The sequence below is a fragment of the Stegostoma tigrinum genome, chromosome 19 (genome assembly GCF_030684315.1).
Source record: "Stegostoma tigrinum isolate sSteTig4 chromosome 19, sSteTig4.hap1, whole genome shotgun sequence".
In the NCBI taxonomy this organism is placed as follows: domain Eukaryota; kingdom Metazoa; phylum Chordata; class Chondrichthyes; order Orectolobiformes; family Stegostomatidae; genus Stegostoma; species Stegostoma tigrinum.
Window position 1 is genome coordinate 55,124,893 of NC_081372.1, and position 20,581 is coordinate 55,145,473.

Below are 20,581 nucleotides of genomic sequence, written 5' to 3' on the forward strand. Positions count from 1 at the left end.
GTGTATGCGCGGACAGTACTACAATGATGCAGTTCTGAGGGTTGTCTACTATGGTAATTACCCATACCTTCTGTCGTACGCTTTGTCACCCAATAGCCAGTCCTGAAGATGATGTAGGGTAATGAACATTTGAGGATCTTGGGAGTTATGTAAAATGTAAATGCCGAGACATTTCCCAGATAGCAGGCAGGTACACATCTACAGGAATTGCTCTTTGTGGTCATAAGTGAGCTGGATAATAAGTGAAATCCCTGTTCAGGAATCTGGCTGGATGATGGCGTGGGGCTCTGAGCACCACATGCATGCAGTACACAGCCCCTAGAACCTGACGGAGCTGAACGATAGACGCAAATCCCACAGCTCTAGCAGCTTGGATTTTTGGGTCTATGTGAACTGGACAAGTGGTAATAAAGTGTGAAGCTGGATGAACACAGCAGGCTAAGCAGCATCTCAGGAGCACAAAAGCTGACATTTCGGGCCTAGACCCTTCATCTAGGCCCGAAACATCAGCTTTTGTGCTCCTGAGATGCTGCTTGGCCTGCTGTGTTCATCCAGCTTCACACTTTATTATCTTGGATTCTCCAGCATCTGCAGTTCCCATTATCACTGGACAAGTGGTGTTGCTTTCCAATAAAGGGCATTGATGAAACTGCTGGGTTAAGTTGGTCAGATGTCTGGCATGGAATTAATGATCTGTGAAGAATTACCAGGGCTGTTTTATTCCATTTGATGTCTTGACACAGACAAGTTACCCTTTGGATATCATCAGACTGCTCACGATGGTGAAAGGTCTCACGCACCAGTTGACCTCATCAGGCTCCACTCCTTACATAAAGTGCTTCAGTACAGAAATGGCTTGGTTTTGAAGAAGCCACTTGTTGTAATTATCATACTCAACGAGCACGGAGTGAGGAGTTTATCCTACCAGGTACAAACCATGGCTGTGGGGGCATTGGTGGCTGCGAGAATGGAGGGGAGAACGGTGGTGGGGGCAGACCTGATTACTGTCAATATCACTGTACTAGTAATTCAGACCTCCAGCCAAATGCCCTGGTGACATAGGACATAGAACATTACAGCATAGTACAGGCCCATCGGCCCTCGATGTTGTGCCGACCTGTCATACCGATCTCAAGCCCATCTAACCTACACTATTCCATGTACGTCCATATGCTCATCCAATGACGACTTAAATGTACCTAAAGTTGGCGAATCTACTACCGTTGCAGGCAAAGCGTTCCATTCCCTTACTACTCTCTGAGTAAAGAAACTACCTCTGACATCTGTTCTATATCTTTCAACCCACAATTTAAAGCTATGCCCCCTCGTGCTCGCCATCACCATCCTAGGAAAAATTGCTCTCCCTATCCACCCTATCTAACCCACTGATTATTTTATATGTCTCAATTAAGTCACCTCTCAACCTTCTTCACTCCAATGAAAATAGCCTCAAGTCCCTCAGCCTTTCCTCGTAAGACCTTCCCTCCATACCAGGCAACATCCTGGTAAATCTCCTCTGCACCCTTTCCAAAGCTTCCACATCTTTCTTATAATGTGGTGACCAGAACTGTACGCAATACTCCAAGTGCAGCGGCACCAGAGTTTTGTACAGCTGCAGCATAAATACAATGAATGTAATTCCAGTGGGCTGACATGCTAAAAGTTAGAAGTCACACAATATCAGGTTATAGTCCAACAGGTTTATTTGAAATCACCAACTTTCCGAGCATAGCCACCTTGTCAGGTGAAGTAAGAGAGCAGGGCACACAGACATGGAATTTATAGACAGAGATATCAGGGCAGACAGATCAAAACATCATACAAACGGTCTGAGTGGAGTGTCAAATTATAGGTCTCTGCAGCTGACGAAGGGGCTATACTCTGAAAGCTTGAGATTTCAAATAAAGCTGTTGGACCTGGTGTCATACGACTTCTGACTTTGTCACCCCAGTCCAACACCAAGACCTCCACATCATGTTAATGAGTATTCGTGGATGCTAAATAATGCAAAACAGGTTCCCTACCATTAAATTAAAAGTTCTGAGAACCTAATGCCAAAACTATAACACACCTTCGGCAAAATGAACTTTTGCCTCATCCCAAATAATTTCTCCATCCTACCATTCAAAAATGTTCAGGTGAGCCTTGTAGATTCTGCCAAAAGTGTTCACTGCTGTCCTTTGAAAACAGAAATTCATCTACCCTTTTAAATAAACAAGATTCTGGGCTGGTTACACTGACTGATTCTTTTATATATTAATTCAGGATGAAAGGTAGCAATCTTGCTGCGATTATTCAATCTGTTTTGTCTGTCATTAGATGTTGCATTCCCCATCTGTACTAGTGCTAGTTCACGATTACCACATCTTGTCCTGTTAGTACTTCCAGGTAACTCTCATCATCCTTTCCTCAATGTTGTCTGCCAAAATGATACTCTGAGGAAATGTGCTTCTCTGGATGACCCATGCTTCAAATAGCTACCCAGAGTTTACTGGTTTTTGGCAGGTTTAATAGTTGCAAATTTGTGGAGCTGCTGCACTTTGGCCTTGTTAAATGTGCCTTTGTTAAAAATTATTGTTACTTTCACTGGTACTATATTAAAAAACCACAAACAAGTCTTGATCATTTTCAAGAATACTCACTAAAATTTATTTCAAAAGAACTTCTTCTACACTAGAGACAATTTACAGGTGACAGTTTTGACATGATCCCATAGTTAGTGGATGGAGATGTTTATACCGGGGTTCAATATTCACATACAGCATTATATCATGCGGATCCCTTAGTTCCACGCGATGTAGTTTGGTAACCTCAAACCTCAGTTGTTCCAGAGTTTTCGAGGAAGTGATGTTAATTTCCTTTTTGCCGATATAATCAGGATCCTCTGGATAAAGTTCATCACCAGGATACAAAATTGCATAGCCATCAGAAGCGAGGATACGGATTGGGAGCCATCGCTCACAACCTTCCAATGCCCGATAATGGCAAAACCGCTGCAGATCTTGGAAATGGGGTAATCGGCAGAGTCTGCCCAGTTCATACCACTGTGGGGAAGGAATGTAAAATTTCTCTGAATTGTAGCCCTCAATAAAATCAGGTGGGGACATCCAGTTGTAGGAAACGGTTTCATAGCCATCTTGCATTGTGAAAGGAATCTCTTGCAAAGAACAGATGAAGAATGCAGTGTCAAAACGTTTTCCCTCCATATAAGTAGGGCTTAACCAATTACTCCACTCCTTCAATGCTCAAATATTTGGTATACAGTCCAGCTGTTTGCAAAGTTTTATAAAATTTGCTGCATTTTTCCGCATGAGCGGCCTCCAATGTATAAGTTCTTTTTGATCGTACTGTATAAGCTTTATGGCCCCTTGGTTGCTCAAACATGTTTCAGAGGCATTTGGCTTCACAAGTAGAATCCCTGATTCTTCAAAAGTTTCCCTAATAGCACAAATAGCACGGAAAGCTACTTCTCCAGGGATTTCCGATCCTAGATTTCTCCTGTCCATTGCAAGAATTGGAGCTCTCTTGGAGGTTTGCTTGACTGTACCTAGTTTAAAATTGGTGGCTTGCAAAAGGGCTGAAACATCTGAATCCACTCACTGGAAAAATCAGATGAACTGACTGTACCACCAGGGAACACCTGAGCATGAGGCAAGAAACTGCTTTTTGCGCTCCGTTGTAACATAAGTACAGCATAATCGAAGGCTGGATTTCTCCAACCATGAGTGAATTACATTTGTCTCTCGTTTTGGCACTGAACGTGGAGGCCGACAAGCCAGTGTACTGGTGGAATCTCTATTCAAAAAGCAATTTCAAACACATGAAGCCAAGATGACAGTAGTTGCTTCCTTCCAATGCTTAAAGTCTCGATTCATCTTTGCTGCAAAAAAAAGGACAATCTATTACTTTAACAGGGGTTGCTGAACTGTAGAGCTCTTACAACTCATCAGCAACATCACAACTGTTTTTCTCAAACTAGCAAACCTTTTACCTTCCTGCTTGAACGAGGAACCTAGTGCTTGAGACCTTGCAAATACATCAAATTTGAAAACATGGGAAGTAAACATTGTAAGTGGGAACCCAGCAACCCCACCCAAGAGGTGTTCTTGGTCAACTCTTTACACTCCAGCAACAACAGCTCCATAAGGTCTTATTACAACACGAAGACAGATAGCCAAATCAAATCAGCCACCTTATCCCTGTATTTACAATGCAGTAAAATGAAAACATTCAATGACCCTCAAAATTGACACCAATTGTTCCTAACTAGACTTTTTGTATTACCAGAACCAGACTTTGTAAATAGTCAATACCAGACACTAAGTACATAGCTTAACAAAACATTTAACATATTTTCCAGATCAAAGTTAAGCAACAAAGTAATCAATAGTGACTTTTGAGAAGATTTGTAGCTCAGGTTGAGGTCCTGGATGTGAGTTTGCTCGCTGAGCTAGAAGGTTCGTTTTCAGACATTTCGTCACCATTCTAGGTAACATCATCAGTGAGCCTCCAACGAAGCGCTGGTGTTATGTCCCGCTTTCTATTTATGTTTAGGGTTCCTTGGATTGGTGATGTCATTTCCTGCATTGGTGATGTCATTTCCTGTTCTTTTTCTCAGGGGATGGTAGATTGGCTCCAAATCAATGTGTTTGTTGATGGAGTTCCGGTTGGAATGCCAAGCTTCTAGGAATTCTCGTGCGTGTCTCTGTTTGGCTTGTCCTAGGATAGATGTGTTGTCCCAATCAAAGTGGTGTCTTTCCTCGTCTGCATGTAAGGATACTAGTGATAGTGTGACATGTCGTTTTGTGGCTAGTTGATGTTCATGTATCCTGGTGGCTAGCTTTCTGCTTGTTTGTCCAATGTAGTGTTTGTCCCAGTTCTTGCAAGGTATTTTGTAGATGACGTTCGTTTTGCTTGTTGTCTGTATAGGGTCTTTTAAGTTCATTAGCTGCTGTTTTAGTGTGTTGGTGGGTTTGTGGGCTACCCTGATGCCAGGAGGTCCGAGTAGTCTGGCAGTCATTTCGGAAATGTCTTTGACGTAGGGGAGAGTGGTTATGGTTTCTGGGCCCGTTTTATCTGTTTGTTTGGGTTTGTTGCTGAGAAATCGGCGGACTGTGTTCATTGGGTACCCATTCTTTTTGAGTACGCTGTATAGGTGATTTTCTTCTGCTCTTCGTAGTTCCTCTGTGCTGCAGTGTGTGGTGGCTCGTTGGAATAATGTTCTAATGCAGCTTCGTTTGTGGGTGTTGGGATGGTTGCTCCTGTAGTTCAGTATTTGGTCTGTATGTGTTGTTTTCCTGTAGACGCTGGGAACAAACCTTACAGCTCAGTGAACCAGCTTACATCCAGAACAAAATAAAGACCCACTCTTTTGTGGACCGAGAGGAGGAGAGCGCTGTGTTGGAGGTGGATGGAAGACGTCGGGTTGGCTGTGCACCTTTGCAACCGGTGGATCTTAATGCTGGCTTCGGCCTAACGCTGGTTCAGGGGAGCTGCCAACCTGCAACGATAGCTGCGGCGAGTGCTCGTGCCCCAGGTCAGGGGGTCCGGAACACCATCCGTGTTTCTGTGAAGAAGGTGGATGAAGGTGCATCTGTGGACCGCACCTTCTTCATGAAGAGGGTCCTATTGGACTGTTGTGGGTTTGCTGCTGCAGACATTTACTGCCTGCAGGATTTCCCCGGAGGAGGTTTTTACGATGTAACCTTCAGGAGTGCCAAGCTTTGCGAGCCCTTCCTGGAGATTTTCAAGGAGAAAGGAGGTGAGGGCCCCCTCTCTGTATTGACTGCTGTCCCGCTGTTTGTGATGCCAGCGCAGAGGAGCCGTATGGTGACTGTACACATGTACAACCCGCATGTGCCAGCAGTTGATGTCCTGACCTTCCTTGGAAGGTATGTGAAGGTGGAAGGGGACCTAACCGACATCATGGACCCCTTTGGCATATGGACCAGTAAGAGGCAGGTCAAGGTGACGCTGAGGATGGGCACGGACGGGAAAATTGTACACCCACCATCCAGCTTCGCGATCGGCGGGAGTAAGGGCTACTTGACCTACGCAGGGCAACCTAAAGTCTGCCATGCCTGTGGTAGGTCAGGTCACGTGGCAGCCGACTGCAAAGCCACCATCTGCAGGAACTGCAGGGAGGAGGGACACCTTGCAAAGGATTGCCCACAAGAAAAAAGCTGCAACCTTTGCGGGGAAGCGGGCCACCTCTATAGGGCATGCCCGTGGCGAGGGACCACCTACGCCCAGGTCGCCTTGCAGGGGCAATGCACGGCCAGCCCCCCCGGAGGGGAGGAAGGCACTAGGGCCCTGCAAGGACCCCACTAATGTGCAGGAGGGCCCAGCCCCGCAGGATGGGCCCGAGGACAGCAAAGCACCCCTCCAGGCTCCGCTCCCCCCCCGACAACCCAGAGTCGATGGAGGCGGCGACAAGCGACCCAGGGGAGTGGACACCGGTCCGGAAAGCGAGGAGGAAGGCGCATCGGCGGGCCCAGGAACCGCAACCATCAGGTGGGAAGAGGCAGCTACAGGGGGGCTATAAGAGCTCCTCTGACGAGGGAGATTCGGAGGGGGCCGGCCCAAAGCAGAAGCTAAAGATCTCAAGGGAGAAGGACAGCAGCACCACGCTTCCAGGTGACGGGAGGCATCCTGAAGCTCCCTCCGACACCCAGTCACGTGCCGATGGGGCACTGGAGGGCACCCCGGTACTTCCAGGCGGGAAGGAGGAAACAGCGCGTCCCCAGCATGACCCAGAGCCAGACTCTCCTGCCTCCATACCCCCGACGGGGGGATGCCACCCGGAAGGCAGCACGGATGGTTTCCTCAGCCCGGAGAGCGTCCAGCAGTTAGCCCGAGCAATGGGCATGAAGGGACAGATAGAGGGGCTGGACCTTGGACTTGGGGAGGGTACTGCGGTCACTGCCCACAATGGGGGTACGAGTTGCGAGCATTAATGTGCGCAGCGTCAAGTCGACCGCAAGATGTGTGTCCACGTTGGCCTACCTGACCACCGTCAGGGCGGACCTCCTGTTTCTGCAGGAGTGCGGGATACCGCACCTCAGCAGGTACGGGAAATGGTCCGGCGCCTGGGCCTGTGGGCCTTCGATCTGGTCGAGGGGTAACGACAGTCGCTCCTCGGGCCTGGCTATTCTGCTGCGGGGGCGCAACTTCACCATCTCTCAAGTTCAGGAGGTGGTGGGGGGGCGCCTCATAGTGGCTGACATCACCTACAGGAACGCTCCCCTGAGGCTGATCAATGTGTACACCCCAGCGGTACGGAGTGAGCGGCTGGCCGTCCTGCAGCGGCTTCCAACCCTGCTGGCTCCATCCAGGCCGGTCATCCTAGGCGGAGACTTCAACTGCATCATCGATGCAGATGGAAGCTCCGGCGTGGGGACAGCAGGTGGGGGGAGTCAACTGGACGGCCGTCCAGATTCCTGATGGTGAAGGACGCCAAGCTGCTCGACATCTTCAGCACCCCTGCAGATGGAGCGCAGCGGAGGTACACCTGGTCGCGGCCAGCCGGGTCTATTTGCTCAAGGATAGACTTCCTGTTTGTGTCACGGGTGTTCTCGTCGAGCCGGTGTTCTTCTCTGACCACTGCCTCCTGCTGGCCGACTGTCACTTACAGGATGACCAACCGGCCGGCAAGGGGACGTGGAAGCTCAACACGACTCTGTTGACCCCAGAGAATGTCGAGGAGCATAAGAGGGAGTACACCAGTTGGAGAACCGTGAAACCCCTCTTTGAGTCTCCGGGCAACTGGTGGGAGACGGTGAAGGAGAACATCAAGAGGTTCTTTGTCCTCAAGGGTGTTCGGAAGGCGAGAGAGAGGCGGGGAAAGCTGTCGCGACTTCAGAAAAGGGTGCAGAACCTGCTCCTTCTGCAGTTGATGGGGGTCGATGTCACGGAGGACCTCCGCGAGGTGAGGGGCCAGCAAGCCTCGCTCCTCGCCGCGGAGGCCTCCAGGATAATCTTCCGGTCCAGGGTCCGCTCCGTGGAGAGGACGAGACGTGCTCGCGTTTCTTCGTTCAGAAGGTGCACAAAGACAGCTCTGTGCTTAGCCGGCTGAAGGAGGAGGACGGCTCGGTGACGTCGTCTCGGCCCGACATTTTGAGAATCAGCAGATCCTACTATGCCAGACTGTACAACACGAAGCCCACAGACAGCACGGCCTCCGAGTCGTTCCTGTCGTCTATCACGGAGGTCTTAGACGACGGTATGAGGGAGTGGCTGGACCAGCCGATATCCCTGGATGAGCTGACCAGAGCTCTCAAGTCCTTGGAGAGGAATAGGATTCCTAGGAGCGACGGCTTACCGGTCGAGCTGTATTCTTCTCTGTGGGACCTGGTCGGCCAGGACCTGCTGGAGGTGTACGATAATGCGCTTCGGGCAGGGGAAATGTGCAAGTCCATGAAGAAGGGCATCATCACCCTCATTTACAAGAGGAAGGGGGAGAGGGAAGAAATTAAGAATTGGCGTCCCATTTCACTATTGAACGTGGACTACAAAATCCTGGCCAAGGTCATAGCCAACCAGGTCAGGTCTGTCCTGGAGTCGGTGATTCACCCTGACCAAACCTGTGCTGTGCCGGGCAGGAAGATCGCTGAGAGCCTCGCGCTCATCAGGGATACGATCGCCTACGTACAGGACAGGCAGGTGGACACCTGCCTCGTCAGCCTGGACCAGGAGAAGGCCTTCGACAGGGTCTCTCCTGCTTACATGAGGGACGTCCTCTCCAAATTGGGGTTGGCGGAGGGCATCTGCAATTGGATCCGGCTGCTCTACACCAACATCGTTAATGCAGTCTGGATCAACGGGTGGGAATCGGACAGTTTTCCCGTCAGATCTGGAGTCAGGCAGGGCTGCCCGCTCTCTCCTGCCTTGTTCGTGTGCTGTGTGGAGCCCTTCGCCGCATCCATCAGGAAGGACGTGAGCCTGAAGGGCGTGACTATCCCAGGCAGCGGAGGCCTTCAGGTCAAGACCTCCCTGTACATGGTCGCCGTCTTCTGCACCGATCGTCGGTCGGTGAGTAGACTGTTAGATATCTGTGGCCAGTTTGAACTGGCCTCGGGTGCCAAAGTCAATAGGGGTGAGAGCGAGGTCATGTTCTTCGGGAACTGGGACAACCGCTCCTTCATCCCCTTCACTGTCAGGACAGACTACCTGAAGGTGCTGGGTGTTTGGTTCGGTGGAGCTGGGGCGTGCACTAAGTCTTGGGAGGAGCGTATCACCAAATTGAAGCAGAAGCTGGGCAGGTGGACGCTCCGGTCCCTCTCCATCGCAGGTAAGAACCTGGTTGTCAGGTGCAAGGGGCTTCCGGTATTGTTGTATGTGGCGCAGGCCTGGCCTATTCCCTGGACCTGCACCGCTGCGGTCACCCGGGCCATCTTCCACTTCATTTGGGGGTCGAGGATGGACCGGGTCTGCAGGGACACCATGTACAAAGACCTGGAAAATTGGCGAAAGGGCGTACCGAACGCCACCCTCGCCCTGAAGGCTGCCTTTGTGTGCGGCTGCATCAAGCTGTGCGTAGATCCTCAGTACGCAAACACCAAGTGTCACTACTTAATGAGGTTCTACCTGTCCTCGGTGTTGCGAAGGATGGGCCTGGCCTCCTTGCCGCGGAACGCTCCGAGTAGTTGGACCGTTCCGTACCACCTGTCCTTCGTGGAGAAATTTTTGAAGGGAAACACCTTTGACCACAAGGCCGTCAGGCAGTGGTCAGCATGTAGTATCCTCGAGACCCTTTGGGAAAAGGAGAGGGTGGATCCCGTCGTGTGTTCCCCACGCAGACTGCCAAAGTAGTTTGGCAGAATGCCTCATCGCCAGAACTTTCAAACAAGCACAAGGACATTGCTTGGCTGGCGGTGAGAGGGGCTCTGCCAGTGAGATCCTTTAAGCATGCCCGGAATCTCTGCGCCACCGCACGCTGCCCTCTAGGTGGCTGCGGTGGGGACGAGACTGTCGATCACCTTCTTCTGGAGTGTGCCTATGCGCAGGAGGTCTGGAGGGGGATGCCGTGTATTTGTCGAGGTTCGTCCCGAGCAGCTCCGTGACGCGGGACTCCGTGCTCTACGGGCTGTTTCCCAGGACGCACACCGAGACCAACATCAACTGCGCTGGAGGACCATCAATGCGGTGAAAGACGCTCTTTGGTCTGCCCGCAACTTGCTGGTCTGCCAGCTGAAAGAACTGACCCCGACAGAATGTTGCAGACTGGCGCACTCCAAGGTCCAGGACTATGTGCTGAGGGATGCGCTAAAGCTTGGGGCAGCCGCCGCCAAGGTGCGGTGCAGAAAGACCATGGTATGAAACCCCTCGTCCAGAATAGAAAAAAGGGCCCTATCTGGTAACTGGGCCCAGCTGGCGCCTTCCCCAACTGGTCAGGGGGCCAACTGGGACTGTGCTGGGTGATGACTGCCGGGGTATTTTCTTTGTTTTATTTTCTTCTGTGTTTGTTTTTTTCCTTTAGTTGGTGTACGTACCCCCTGGGTAACCCGGAGCAGCTTGCATGACTGGGTAGATATATAAATGTTTTATTTTTTGTACATCATACGAATAAAGTATATTTTTTCAAATATAAAAAAGGTGACGAAATGTCTGAAAACTAACCTTCCAGCTCAGCGAGCAAACTCACATCCAAAGCAATCAATATTCACATACTGAAACCCAAACTTCTTTCATTCTAGCCTCAGTCACACAAAGACAGACAAAAAGGCATAGCTAAGGGATAAATCAAAAGAAAAAATAAATAATATGTAACTGGACAGTTTGGTTTTGCAGACTGCACAATCCATAACAGAACAGGTGCAGGGGATTGTATCTTGCTTGGTTTAGAAAGACACTCACACATGCAATTAGTTTCCTGAGCTCTCCAAGGAATATTCGCTTCATACTTATATCTGGGAATCTATTCTCTGAACTTTCAATACATTGACAGGATAACCAGGGAGTAATTAAAATTCTGTCTTGCAGCTTTGGCTGCCACAAACACACAGATAAAGACTAATTCAAGCTTTGGTTTTTCTTTGTTAGGTTGGTTGACCCTCTCTGCGGTCCCAGTTAACATTCAACATTCCTAATATTAACTTTAACTTTCCTAATATTGATTGGAACCTCCTTCGAGCAGAAGATTTGAATGGAGCTGTTTTTGTAAGGTGTGTTCAGGAGGGTTTCCTAATGCAGTACGTTGACGGGCCGACGAGGGGAGAGGCCATTCTAGACTTGGCGCTCGGAAACGAGCCGGGGCAGGTATCAGATCTTGTGGTGGGACAGCATTTTGGTGATAGTGACCATAACTGCCTCACATTCTACATAGCTACGGAGAAGGAGAGGATTATGCAAAATGGGAGGATATTTAATTGGGGAAGAGGAAACTATGATGCGATTAGACATGAGTTAGGAAGCATGGACTGGGAGCAGTTGTTCCATGGTAAGGGAATTATAGACATGTGGAGACTGTTTAAGGAGCAGTTGTTGGGAGTGATGAGTAAATACGTCCCTCTGAGACAGGCAAGAAGGGGTAAGATAAAGGAACCTTGGATGACGAGAGCGGTGGAGCTTCTTGTGAAAAGGAAGAAGGTAGCTTACATAAGGTGGAGGAAGCTAGGGTCAAGTTCAGCTAGAGAGGATTACATGCAGGCAAGGAAGGAGCTCAAAAATGGTCTGAGGAGAGCCAGGTGGGGGCACGAGAAAGGCTTGGCAGAAGGAATCCGGGAAAACACAAAGGATTTTACACTTACGTGAGGAATAAGAGAATGATCAAAGAAAGAGTAGGGCCGATCAGGGATAGCATAGGGAACTTATGTGTGGAGCCTGAGGAGGTAGGGGAAGCCCTAAATGAGTTTTTTGCTTCTGTCTTTACGAAAGAAACGAACTTTGTAGTGAATGAAACCTTTGAAGAGCAGGTGTGCATGCTGAAATGGATAGAGATAGAGGAAGCTGATGTGCTGAAAATTTTGTCAAACATTAAGATTGACAAGTCGCCAGGCCCGGACCAGATTTGTCCTCGGCTGCTTTGGGAAGCGAGAAATGCAATTGCTTCGCCACTTGCGAAGATCTTTGCATCCTCGCTCTCCACTGGAGTCGTACCTGAGGACTGGAGAGAGGCAAATGTAATTCCTCTCTTCAAGAAAGGAAATAGGGAAATCCCCGGCAATTATAGACCGGTAAGTCTCACGTCTGTCGTCTGCAAGGTGTTAGAAAGGATTCTGAGGGATAAGATTTATGACCATCTGGAAGAGCATGGCTTGATCAAATACAGTCAACACGGCTTTGTGAGGGGTAGGTCATGCCTTACAAACCTTATCGAGTTTTTTGAGGATGTGACTAGAAAGGTTGATGAGGGTCGAGCTGTGGATGTGGTGTACATGGACTTCAGTAAGGCATTTGATAAGGTTCCCCATGGTAGGCTCATTCAGAAGGTCAGGAGGAATGGGATACAGGGGAACTTAGCTGCTTGGATACAGAATTGGCTGGCCAACAGAAGACAGCGAGTGGTAGTAGAAGGAAAATATTCTGCCTGGAAGTCAGTGGTGAGTGGGGTTCCACAGGGCTCTGTCCTTGGGCCTCTACTGTTTGTAATTTTTATTAATGACTTGGATGAGGGGATTGAAGGATGGGTCAGCAAGTTTGCAGATGACACAAAGGTCGGAGGTGTCGTTGACAGTGTAGAGGGCTGTTGTAGGCTGCAGCGGGACATTGACAGGATGCAGAGATGGGCTGAGAGGTGGCAGATGGAGTTCAACCTGGATAAATGCGAGGTGATGCATTTTGGAAGGTCGAATTTGAAAGCTGAGTACAGGATTAAGGATAGGATTCTTGGCAGCGTGGAGGAACAGAGGGATCTTGGTGTGCGGATACATAGATCCCTTAAAATGGCCACCCAAGTAGACAGTGTTGTTAAGAAAGCATATGGTGTTTTGGCTTTCATTAACAGGGGGATTGAGTTTAAGAGTCGTGAGATCTTGTTGCAGCTCTATAAAACTTTGGTTAGACCGCACTTGGAATACTGCGTCCAGTTCTGGGCACCCTATTATAGGAAAGATGTGGATGCTTTGGAGAGGGTTCAGAGGAGGTTTACCAGGATGCTGCCTGGATTGGAGGGCTTATCTTATGAAGAGAGGTTGACTGAGCTCGGTCTCTTTTCATTGGAGAAAAGGAGGAGGAGAGGGGACCTAATTGAGGTATACAAGATAATGAGAGGCATAGATAGAGTTGATAGCCAGAGACTATTTCCCAGGGCAGAAATGGCTGGCACGAGGGGTCACAGTTTTAAGCTGGTTGGTGGAAAGTATAGAGGGGATGTCAGAGGCAGGTTCTTTACGCAGAGAGTTGTGAGAGCATGGAATGCGTTGCCAGCAGCAGTTGTGGAAGCAAGGTCATTGGGGTCATTTAAGAGACTGCTGGACATGTATATGGTCACAGAAATTTGAGGGTGCATACATGAGGATCAATGGTCGGCACAACATTGTGGGCTGAAGGACCTGTTCTGTGCTGTACTGTTCTATGTTCTATGTTCTAACATCTGCCTCCAGTTTGGGCATAATGCATCTCTGGAACTTAAATGTCTACACTATTCTTTGAACAAGTAACAACTTGCAATTAACTTTTAAGCAAGTATCAGTTTGTTTGTTTTTTTTAAAACTGATGCTTGCAGTCCAATGGTCATCTTCAGCTCTCAGCTTATAGTTCCAAACCAAAAATGTTTTTAAAAAATAATAAATCAGCAAGAGTTCCAACATGTCACCTATGTACAATTCCAACCTAGGTGACCTATTTGTGTGCCGTGAATCTTTTGTCACTGTCACTTGTATTACCTCCCGATTAGTGAAAACTAGCGATGCATCAGTTAAAACGAGGCAAGAATGGTTTGTACAATCCTACTTCATTTCCTCCATGATCTTATCTTGATGCATTTCTCCATGTAGTATTAGTCTATAGTATGAGGAACTGAGCCTTCCTGTGAAGATTAATCTATTAGAAAGTAGAGGCCTCGTCAGTTAAGTTTATAAATAATTAATATTGGTTTAATTGTGGATGAAGGAGGGTAGCTGTTACAAGTCTTATTGTCATGGCTCTTTAAATCTGTCAGCTTTTGTTATGTTTCCTGAGGTGGCACATACATCTCTAACCTGTCAAAAACTGATATTTTTTGCTCACAATCTGTGTTACTATCAGGTTAAGGGCTGAGAATTTTAGTCTTAGAAAGCAGAGGTCTTTGTCTTTAATTAATTAAATAGACAGGCAGACAAAATATGCAACTGCTCCTCCAGGTCTCAGGATGGAGCCTTTGTCTTCCTTGCCCTAGACTTCTTTTAGTTACTCAACCTTTACTGACTGCCAAGAGGTTCTCCGTCACTCTACTACCACATTCCAGTTTCTGTTCGTGAGCAATTTAAGCTGAAATTTCTTACTTATAAAACTTTCTGACGATATGTCATCAGTATACACATCATCCCACTTTCTTTCTTCCTAGATGTTATTTCCAGTATTTTCTTTACCTGATATGCTGGAGTTTCAGCAGAACATATGGAAATAAATCTTGCCCAATAAGATACCAAGCACCCGGATTCACTGCCTGCTTCAAAATTCATGCAAAAATATAACAAACAGGGGCAGGAGCAGACAAATATAACACATCAATCCTGAGCTGCCATTCACTAATGATCATTGGTGATTTTGGATTTGTTCTTTCCTTTCTCAAACTATCATCTCCATTGCTTCCTTGAGACAGATAGGCAATCTGTCTGTTCCAGTCTTAAATCTACTTGACAATTAAGAATCCATAATCCTCTGGGACAGAAACTTACAAAAATGCACAACCTTTTGAATGCAGTATCATCATCGTCACTTTCTTAAATAATCAACTCTCCCTTACCCTTAGACTGTGCCTCTGTGCAACAGATTCCTCAAACAGCAGAATCTATAGCACCACTGAAAACACAACCATTACTCACAGGTGATGGGATCAGTAAGGGTGGGCAAGGTGTAGAAGGCTTGACCCAGTGAAACAGACAGTGTGGTACAGGTTGTAGCACTACAGGTGTTAATGATGTGAGGGATATCAAGGCAATTGAGGAAGATCATTTTCAATTCAAGATGCGGAGGCCTCAGAAGCCAACGTAGGTCAGCAAAGATATGAAAAAAGGACTCATAATGGAATTGGATGTGGGCAGCACAGCCTGGCATGAGCTGAGGGCATTGAATTAGTGGCAAAATAATTATGTTTATGACAAGGATACAATAACAAATTGTTCAGTAATACATAGTAGTGTAGAAGTAATGTCACTGGACCAGTTATCCAGTCAATGCTCTGGGGACATCGGTTCAAACCTCACCGACTAGCGCTGGTGAAATTTAAATTCAATCAATCTCACTCAGACTTAAAAGCTAGTCGCAGTAGTGGTCACCATAAAATTATAGGAAAAATCCCATCTGGTTCACAGCTTCTCTTTGGAGAAGGAAATCTGTTGACCTACTTGGTGTGGCTACATGTGACTCGAGTCAACTGCGTTCTGGAATAGCCCTGCAAAGCACTCAGTTCAAGGACAATCAGGAAAGGACAATAAATGCTGGATTTGCCAGATCCTATGAAAGAATAAATGAAAAGAAGTCCTAAGGTATATCATATAAGCAATATAAAGCAAAATCCAGACATTAATTCATGTAGGTCCGATGGCTTAAAACTTGATCAAAGGGGTAGATGTCCTAAAATAAGTTAAAGTAGAGCTGCATGGAATGAAAAGATTTCCAGAGCTCCCAGGAAACTGAAGGTACAGCCACAAATGGTGGAACTACTAAAATTTGGGAAGCTCAAGCAGCCAGATTTAGATGTCTCAAAAGAAAGGATAGGAAAAGCAGGCATGAAGCTATGAAAGAATTTGGAAAAAAAGATTAGAAATTTAAATGTAAGGTTTGCTTTACCAAGAAACTATGCAGTTGAGCAGCACAACTCTGCAGGTGAATGGGATTTGACAGAAGTCAGGACACAAACAGCAGATTTTTGGATTATCTCTAATTTACAGTAGGAAGAATATGAGTGGACAGGAGGGTGTCAAAGGAGCCAAGATCCCAGATAACAAAGACTCATTTGCAGGTTCCTGCAACAGGTGAAGTAATGTAGGGTCAGAATTCAAAGACTAATTGGATTGTTACAGGAAGATATTTGGCTGACTGGATTTTCACCAGTTCTCTGGAAGAATAGTGTGCCTATTGCTACTCCCCTGACCTTTCTCCTATAGCCTTTTTCCTTTTCAGATAATGATCCTAGTCTCTTTTGAAAGCCACAGTTGAATCCGTCCTCATCACACTCACAGAAAGTGCATTCTGGGTCCAAATGATTCACTGTATAATAAAGATATTTCACACATTGTCGTTGCTTCTTTTGCTAATTACTGTTTCTCCATCCCTTTTCCAAGGGGAACAGTTTCTCCCTATCTACTTATCCAAACCCCTTTTCATGTTGAACATCTCCATTCAATCTCCTCTCAACTTTCTCTTCTCCAAGGACAATCCCAGCTTCTCCAATCTAGCTACAGAATTGAAGTTCTGCATCCTTAGAACAATTCTCATGACTTTTGCAACCTAATGCCTTCACTTTCTTTCAGAAGTGAGATCCAGAATGGCAGAATACTCAAGTTGAGGCCAAACTCTTTCCATCTGCTCTGTCCTCTTCAAATATTTCTGCACATAAGCTATAGAAAGGGAAGTGGCATGTGGGAGAGTCTGCAAGAACAGTCAGGACAGGCAATGATGGACATACTACTCATACTGCTTTTATGGAAGAAGCAAGAAGTTAGTCATTCTGTGAGAAGAGCTCTTAAATAATAAAGAATTAAGAAAAGATTTTCACAGCAATAAAGTGCAGAAGTAGCCTGAAATTGCAAGTCCCACCTCCAAACACTGCATTTCACATTATTGCAGGAGTGGAGTGGCATCATACTGAGTTTTGCATGGGGAAAATCTTAAGGAGACACTTGCTGTTTAAGTCACCAGCTGTCTCTACTGAAGTGGAGTTTTGACTTTGGAGTGTGCACATTAAACCTGTTAAGAGCAGCTCTGAAGTTTATGGATTTATTTGAATAACCAGGATGCACCTTTGGAGACGCTCGCAAATGCCTTTAGCGCAAACAGATAGCAGGTGCTGTCAGGAAAGGTCAGGTATCTTTTTGGTAGTGCACAGATCAGGTACTGGAGCTGGAACAGGTACACTTTGGGACCGTTAAATTTGTAGATGGATATGCCAAAGGATGCATAATCCCATTAGAATTGTCAAAGAACTGTCAAGTTATTTAACTCGTGGGCTTTTTAATTAAGGAAAAGTCTGTAGTATTTAAAAAAAAATCATTGTACTTTCCCTCTTTCAATTGACGCAGCACAGCAGTTATAAGTATAGGATTTGTACGTCATGACTGATTTCACTACCTAACATTATCATAGTTGGATGCCTATTAGGTGAATAGTCTGATTGAAAGCTCCAAGTGGTTGTAAAATACAAGTGTTTGCTTTTATAACTAATTTAGGAAGAGTGAAATGTTTATTTTCATAAAGGATTTTTTGACGGAATTACAGTGTTGAGTTTTTTCTATCAATGACTGTTTGTTTTCAAATAGTGATGTCATCAACAGACACAACTTTCTTTTATGTCAGTATGGCTCCTAATGTTTGCCCATGGTAGAATATAAGTGATTGGCATGGAGAACAGCATAAGTAGGCTGGCATGTTAGCACTAAGCTGCAATAGGAAAATAAAGAGCCATGGCATCAACAACATGGAAGAATATGGGGATGGTAAAGGTGTATACATTTGCATTGAGGTGGACACAGAGGCATAAATTGGCAGTTAACGGTGTCGGGCTCAGTGCAGAGCATTCAGTGATCTGAAAGGTATGCTGGGCTATGAGATAGGGTAGAAGAGCACAGGGTGACATTAAGGGGATAAGTTGGCATAGGGATGGGTGGACGGATGGGAGGCACGATGAGGAAGAGGGAATATGTATGGAATGGACAGAGTATGATGGGCAAGAGCAGATGGCCGATTTTGGTATCATTTTATTAAGTTATTTTATTAATCATCCACACAATGCAGTGCATGGAAGCTTCCACAGCTGGCAACTTCTTCTTGCTTGCTCCAAGATCACCTGGCCAGACTTCAGAGAAAGTATGCACCTGAATGGAAATCATATCTCTTGGGCCAGTTTTCCCTTGGTTCGGTTTGCACAGCCTAACTATCATCTCCACTTCATCAATTCTGAACTCATCAAGCCTCTCGACTATTTCCTGTTTCACCATAACTTAAGACACATCTTTTTTGTTATAAATACATCCAAAGTACTCATTACATACCTCAGCCAAGCTCTCTGAATTGATGCATAAATTTTATTTAGGTTCCTGATCAGCCCTACTCCCAATTTTACCACTGTTTTACAATTTATATGTCTACAGAAGACTTTGGATTCCGTGTTATGTTAGCTGCCAATCTCTTCATACACTGCCTTTGCTTCTCTTGTTTTTAAAATTTCCCTCTGAACCATATATATAAAATCTGATTCTCAACTGTATTATACAACAGCCATCCGGTGTATAGATAACAAAGTGTGGAGCTGGATGAACACAGCAGGCCAAGCAGCATCTCAGGAGCACAAAAGCTGACGTTTCGGGCCTAGGCCTCTGATGAAGGGTCTAGGCCCAAAACGTCAGCTTTTGTGCTCCTGAGATGCTGCTTGGCCTGCTGTGTTCATCCAGCTCCACACTTTGTTATCTTGGATTCTCCAGCATCTGCAGTTCCCATTATCTCCAGTGTATAGAACCTCTTTTTGTTTCATCTCACCATCTCTTTCATCCTTCAGGGTACTCTAGGTTTGTTTGTCCTACCTTTTTCCCTTTGGGAATAAACTTTACCTATATCTACATTATCTCCTTTTTTAAAGGCAGTCTATTATAGAGTTATTTTGACTGTGTATTTTTTTTTTATCTAGGACAGGTCCATTCTCTCCCCCATTTAACTTTGACTTGCCCCATTTATTCTTACTCTGGATTGCTCCTTGTCCTTTTCTGTATCCTCATGATATGATCACTGTCTCCGAAATGATCTCCTGGCGACATTTGATCTAATTGGTATCTCATTTCTAAAGAAACAGATCTAGCGACACTTACTTTATTCTTAGGATGCAAACATCACAGATGTAGAAAATTCTCCTCATCAGGCACTAGAAGGTCTTACCTATTCCCACCCTTACATTATTGCTATCCAGTGAATTTTAGGATAATTAAAGTCCCTTATTTTAATGACACATTAAATTTTGCATCTCTCTGTAATATTCTTGCAAATCTGTTTGCCTACTTACCACTAGTGGTGGCTTATAGAATACATCAAACACTGTAATAGTATTTCTACTTCTTAGCTCTAGCCAAATAGATTCTGCCTTTGAGCTCTCTGACATGTCCTCTCTTTTGCCTATTCTAACAGTTTTCTTATGACCACAAACCATACTCACCCACTTTTTCATTCCTACCTAGTTTTTCCTGAATCCTCTGTATCTAAGAATATTTATTAATCAGCCCCACACCACTGAGTTAGGTTTCTACTTTCTCCAATAACATCACACTTCTAAACGGAATTCTGCGCTAAAGTTGCTTATCTTCTCGGAATGGACCACAAGACACGGTTCATTTTTCCAATGGCCAAATAAGCCTTTCAGCTTTCGCAAACATGACAATGGCCTGAATGAGCCTCATAAAGTTGTCTAGTAGGGGAGTGGGGGTAAATAGCATGGGAACAGAATTTATGGCAGGGGGCAAAAAACAATTGCTGCAGTTATCCCAATTTTGAATCAGAGGAATTTTCTGGACATCCAGTATTCGTTGTCGTATTTAACTGGAAGGGTTTCAGCAGTGAGGTGGGGGGCACTTCAAGAATTAGATATGGCAAATACTGACTCAGTAGACTGGTACAAGCGAATGTCGGAAATGCTAGAACAAGTTTAAGAAACCTCACATTAAATGTAGTTGGCCTGACGAAACCCATTTACTTAGACCACACTTCGTAAGGAACCTGCTGAAAGCATTGAACTCACAACTGCAACCGTCACGTCTCACCTGCAGCGCCTCGCCTTTTCCACAGTCTGCGCCTGCGCCGACCAGACAGCGCGCACCGAAAATCACCGTCTGCGCCTGCGCGGACCTGCCCGCCGCCTCCAACCTCACCGTCTGCGCCTGCGCGGACCTGCCCGCCATCGCCAACTTTTTAATGTCTGCTTCGCACCGCCTTTGGAGGATTGCAGCTTTCGTGACCTCGGGGAGGGTCGAAATGTTTTGTGATGTGTGTGGGGGTTGGGGGGGGGGGGAATGTTTCTTTGATGTTTCACTTTGTTCAGTTGTTTGACCATCAAAACTTAAAAGAATGGGTCTCTGATTACTTCTATAACCCGAAACTTCAGTCTTAATCATTGTTCCGAGCCAGGCCCTCCTGTAGGATGACTTGCGTCTAATCCATGGCATCTGAGAAAACCCAGAGTTTCAGCATCTCCCATGACCTACCCCCAAACATCCGAATATCCTAAATCTTATTCATAACT

The 20,581-nt window shown here is 46.2% G+C and overlaps 1 pseudogene; it reads right to left on the reverse strand.

The window, feature by feature from the left end:
- Positions 1-2,622: 2,622 nt before the first annotated feature.
- LOC125461593 (acyl-coenzyme A diphosphatase NUDT19-like) lies at positions 2,623-3,875 on the reverse strand (annotated as a pseudogene).
- Positions 3,876-20,581: the final 16,706 nt, after the last annotated feature.